We start from the raw sequence: 6337 nt of genomic DNA on the forward strand, positions 1-6337 counted from the left end.
ATATTAGGACGATAACAAGGAGTTATTAACTACTAATTGGATGAAGCCCATGAAACATAAAAGCTTTGCAAGAGAATTGTAAAGCTGTTATAATTATGAGATCTCTGTTCATCAAAGCCAGGTTCCTAAAATAGTTCCTGGTCATTGTATTATCAAGATGAGGCATTAACAATACCCAAAGACTGGTACATGTTAATCCTCCTTACTTGGGGAGTAAGCAATTAATCTCATATATTAAATTATATGCGATACTTGAGGATGGCATATGGGTGTTTATTAGGGAACAAGTTCATTAAACATGACCCGCTATGAGTACTCTATTTGGTATTTCACTCAAGTGTCTATGAAATTTGTTCTCATGTGATAGTCATGCAACTAGTCCTTAGACTTAAGAAATCAAGTCATCTCGTATAGGGAATGACATACTTTGATTTCATCTTTATGAGTCTAGAAGTGACCAGATACCTAAATGGGGTACTTTTAGGCATACCATGAAGCATGCAAATGTGGATGAGTGGTCAAGAGAGGATTCATCACCCTAAGTCATATGAGAGAATGTATCTGACTTGTTCTCGATTCATGATTAACTTGTACAAAGTTAACTTGTATAAAGTCTTTGACCAAAACATGATGAATTTGAGGAAAGTTAGTTTCCTAAATTCATAAGATTAGTTATTAATTATGAGAACAATGCGAAATGTTATAAGTACACACGGAGCCATGCTTTATGACATATCCGAGATATTTGATGAAAGGATCGTATTGCACTAAGAGGTTTATCACTAAAGGGTTTTGTCATATTCTGTAATTGACTTCCTAACATTTGGGTTACCATGATGTATTGCTAAATACCGCTTATGATCTATACATATAAAACAATTATTAAATTGATATTTAATTACGATTTATATTTATTGTTAGCATGTTAAAAGCCTAATAGGGCACACATATTAAATTACATGATTGAGATTAAACAAGGATAATCGATTAAGTTGGACCTAATAGAAATCGACCAAAATAAAATTAAAAAATTAATCAAGTTTACAAAGACTTAATTGAATAAGAATACAAATGTTGTATCTGGGGTTACAACTTTGTTTGGCTACATAAATATGGTATGTTAGCCAACTATAACTCTAAGCCTTTGGCCACTTCTTAACGTTTCATAAAAATAACAACAAAAAATAGTTTTCTTTGTCTAATAGAAATAAGTTTCGGTAAGAACTTTTAGTCTTTTTTTATTTTAGAAACAAATCTTGCTAACACAAGTAAAATCCTACCTTTGAGAAAGTCTTATTTGGTCATTATGTGGATTATTATTAAAAGTCAAACACTTAAGTGGCTAAAGATTTGACAAATCCTAAAAGTGAAAAAAGTAAAGATTTTGACTACAGGATTTCAAACTATTTTATTCTCTTTTTGGGTTTCTTGATTTATCATAAGCCTTTTGGATTTAATTCGTTCTTGATTACAATATCTATAGTAAAGTATGTAATACTTGAACTTTTGAATGTTCATAATAAATCTGAAAATTACATGAAAAATACAAACATTGATTTTGTGAGATTTAGTTGTTTCTTTGATTAAATGCTTATTTTAATTTTTCACTATGTTATACTTTTATTTTTTGATTATTTTTATATTTGAGCATGAGGTCGAATCCTAGTACAACCACCTTAATATTTACTAAAAAACACTTTAATGGCCCATGAGTTGTCAATTTCTAATTGGTCTCATTAACTATGGCTTTTAACCTATATATATGACTTTGGCTAGTCATTGTGGGATCTTTTGTCAAATTTACAAGCTCACTACAACATGCTCTTTGGTTCTTTCTTCTCACAACTTTTTCCTATATTTTGTCTTAGGAGTGATAATTATTTACCCAAGTCTTTGATTTAGGAGGTGTCTTGGAATTATGGGAGCTTTGTTTGAAGTATGCTTTTTTAGTTGTGTGCGTAAAATGGCTTGAAAGGCTCTGTATTTGAAATGTTATATGAGAAAATTTCATCAAAAATTAAAATTTTTAAATTATTTATTATTTTAACTTAATTAAAGATAAATTTGATAATTTGTAAGTGAAACTTGATTAGCTAAACTATGAGTATGCTGTGTTCAACTTGAATTGTTGACATCTTGTAATTGTTAAAAATCAAAAGCGAAGGGGACAAGGGCCAGTAAGGCCCTCGCACCCCCACTAACTTTAAAATTTTTGTAACTATGTTTACTTTTGGGAAATTTTATAATTTTATTCTTGCAAAAATTTTAAAATTTTAAATTTATTTTTTTGAAATTTTATACTTTTATTCCTACAATATTTTTTAATTTGGTGAGATGTCCCACAACAATTAATCAACAACTAATGTTAATAAGATTAAATATAAAACTAATTACAATAGAATTATTTCCAAACCCATTTCTCTAAAATTTTGCAACCACCACCTCTTATTCTTTTTTCTTTTTACCAAATATTGTAGAATCGAAAAAAAAATCATTTTTTTACATTTTTTTTCTTGTCAGCCTTCTCTATGCTAAAAACCTGTAATTAGTAGCTCAATTTTCATGTCATAATAATTGATAAGTTTGGTTTATTTACTTATTTTATTTTTATTTCTACTAAACTGATTCTTTGAAAGGTGAGATTTATGAAATCTTGGTCACTAGCATCGCTTTGCAGCATACACATAATCCCTACCTTGAAGAAGGCTTTCATTTGTCACCTATGTGGATCATCGTTAGAGGTTGGACACATGGATAGCTTTGGTTTGCGACAACCGGGCTTTTGGTGTGCAATCAGGAAAAAAGGTCATGAGTTGTGATTTATTGAAATCACTACTCAAGGTATGATTTTGATCATTTGCTTGTATGTGTGAATGTTAATCCGATCAAATACCAAGACGAGTGATCCTATGGAGGTTTCGGTTTTCCAATGAAGAGGTAAGCTAATTTTTAAAGTCTCGCCCAAAGGTATCGAGACATTCATGTGAAGTCTTGATTTTTTAATCGAGGTTTGCTTTTTATTTTTACTACCGCACATTAGGTCTCGAGACATGGAATGAAGGTCTTGAGAAATTGCTTAACATCCATTTGAAATAATTTATAGTTCATGAAGCATGCAAAGGTTAAGAGTATCCTAATGGCTTCTAGTCTAGCAAATGAAGCATAAGTCTCATCATAATCTATACCTTCTTCTTTACCATATACTTTAACGACTTACTTATCTTTATTTCTAGTTATTAAGCCATGCTTATCCTTCTTATTCTAAATACCCATTTAGTACATACAAGGGGATAATCATTTGGCCTAGAAATTGACTCCCATAGTTAACTTCTCTCAAATTAATTTAATACTTTTTTTATAGCTAATATCTAATAATCTTCTCTTAAGGCTTCATTTATGTTCTTGGGTTCTATTTGAGAAATAAATGAAACATATTCACAAGTATTCTAGCTTCAGATTTAGTTCTCACCTTTTGAGAATGATCACCAATGATTTTGTCATGATTAACATATCTTTTTTTTGTAAGATAAATAGATTCTTTTTCTTCTTCCACTTGTTGAATTTGTTGCTCATGAATGATTTCTTCTTCTTTATTTGGCTCTTCTGCATCAACTTTCTCTTTTTCAAGTTCTTATTGAAGAATAGCTATCTCATCATCAAAAGGTTTTTTTCTTGAAAAAAGATTAGATTCATCAAACAAAACATGAATGGACTCCTCTACTAATAATGTTTTTTTGTTAATGACTCTATATGCTTTGGATGTAAGAGAATATCCTAAAAATATACCTTTATCACTCTTAATATCATATTTACCAAGGTTACACTAACCATTGTTCAACACAAAGCATTTGCATCCAAATAAGTGAAAATAACTTATGTTAGACTTTTTACCTTTGTATAGCTCATAAGGTGTCTTCTTTAATATTGGTCTAATCATAGCTCTAGTAATTATATAGCAAGAAGTATTGGTTGCTTCAACCCATAGATATCTTGGTAAATTATTTTCACAAAGCATTGTCCTAGACATTTCTTCTAGTGTTCTATTTTTCCTTTCTACTACTCCATTTTGTTGAAGTGTTCTAGGAGTTGAAAAATTATGTTTATAACCATTTTCATCACAAAGTTTTTCAAATTCTAGGTTCTCAGATTTCTTACCATGATCACTCTTAACATATGCGATTGCATATCCTTTTTCATTTTCAACTCTCGTACAACATGAGGAGAAAATGCTTAAGGCTTCATCTTTATAAGCTAGAAAGTAAACCATGTGAACCTAGTAAAATTATCTACTATCACAAAGCCATAAGATTTACCACTAAAATTCATAGTGCTAATGGGTCCAAAAAGATTTATGTGTAGGAGTTGTAAGGCTCTAATGGTTGTGACATCTTTCGTAGACTTATATGGCTTTCTCTTATGTTTTCGTTTAACACATGCATCACACAACTTATCATTATAAAAGTTTAAATTAGGCAAACTAATCACAAGATCAAGATGAGATAATTTTGAAATAATGTGCATGCTAGCATATCTTAGTCTTCCATGCTATAACCAACTAGTCTCATCCTTTTTAGCCATGAAACATATATTCTTTGAAGATAAATCATCTAAATAAGCAACATATATATATATATTTCATAGTCTTTTTATAATAAAAAATATTTTATTAGCCTTAATATCAACTACTTGGTAATGTAAAGTTTCAAATATAACTCTAAAACCATTATCACACAATTGCCTTACATTGAGCAAATTATGTTTAAAACCTTTAAAAAACAACACATTTTCAATGTTGGATTGAGAATTGTTACCGACAATCTCAATTCCTTCTATTTGCTCTTTTGAGTTGTCTCTAAAAGGCACATATCCTCCTTTTTCTACCAAGTCAATAAAGTCTTGAGCATCCATTATCAAGGTACCATGGTTATTTTCTTTGTGCTATTGACTTCAAGCATTCTTCTTCATCCTACAAAAAGGGAATTCAAAATTTTGATTTTGGCACCCAAATTTTCTTTGCTCCATGTGTGTTAATGCTCTTGGTTCCTTTTGAAACCCATTCCAATCTCACAATTTTACCTTGAGTAGGTGTGGTTCCCTTTAGAATCCACATACTCTCAATGGACAAAATAAATAGAATGACCAATCTTATGACAACAAACACATGCTGTGGGTGCACCAAATTTTTCATTTTCCTTGACAAAGAAAATTTTAAGGTGAGTTTCTTTTTGTGTTTCATAAAATCCTAGACTTTCCTTGTCAAAGAATGCTCTTTGAGTTTCTAGCATGTCATTTAACTTTTGTTGACTTATATGAAGCTTTGAAAATGAACCATGCAAGTTTTCATTCTTTTTGTTCAAATCATTTATTTCAATTTCTAAACCTTTAATGTTTTCTTCAAGCTCAATTTTTGCTTTAATCAAAATTTCATTTTCAACTTTGAGTTTGGAAATAATCTTTTTGTATTTCAAAGACATGTGTTCAAACTCAAAAGCTAAGTCATCATATGCTTCTTGAAGTTCCTCAAATGTGTATAAGCTATCATTTAAATCATATGAACAAAAAGCAATGTCGACAGAGAATACCTTGGTGTAATCAAAGGCCATGAAACAAAGGTTGGCAACCTCTTTTTCCTCTTTTTCTTGTGACCCATCACTATCACTCCAAGTAGCTACCATACCTTTCTTCTTGGGATTCTTTGGATGGCTCTTTTTAGCATTTGAGCATTTATATTTAGTGTGATCGAGCTTTTTATATTCATAGCAAATGATATGTCTTTACTTGATTCTTGTTTTAGTGCTTCTCTTTTTGAGTCTCCTCTTGGTAAATCTCTCCTAAATTGCCTTCTACCTCTACTTCTTTGTCTGTTTCTCAAATATCTATTCAACTTCGTGGTCAATAAGGCTACTTTCTCACCATCCTCTTTATCATTATTTTCTACATTCTTCTTCTCATCTAATTGAGTGGCTTTGAAAACAATGCCTTTCTTCTTGCTATCTTATTTTGTTGTTTTATCTCTCTCATTTTCATGCTTAAATGTCATTTCATAAGTAAACAAGGATCCCACAAGCTCATCTAGCTTAAAGATATTCAAATTTCTAGCCTCCTCAATGGTCATTGCTTTAGGTCTTCAAGACTTTGGTAAACTATAAAGGAGCTTTTTCACTAATTGAGCATTTGGGAAGTGTTTCCCTAGCGCTTTCAATCTAGGCAACTTGAGAAAATGATGCCTTGGAAGGCAAGTATATTCTCACGTTTAATTTCATTTAATTTTTTTGTAATGAAAGTACATTTTGATAAAAAGATGAAAAGTTTGTTTTAAGTAAACATTCATTATCTA

This window comes from Theobroma umbraticum, unplaced genomic scaffold (assembly GCF_002168275.2).
Source record: "Theobroma umbraticum cultivar Fairchild unplaced genomic scaffold, ASM216827v3 scaffold_146.0, whole genome shotgun sequence".
Classification (NCBI taxonomy): domain Eukaryota; kingdom Viridiplantae; phylum Streptophyta; class Magnoliopsida; order Malvales; family Malvaceae; genus Theobroma; species Theobroma umbraticum.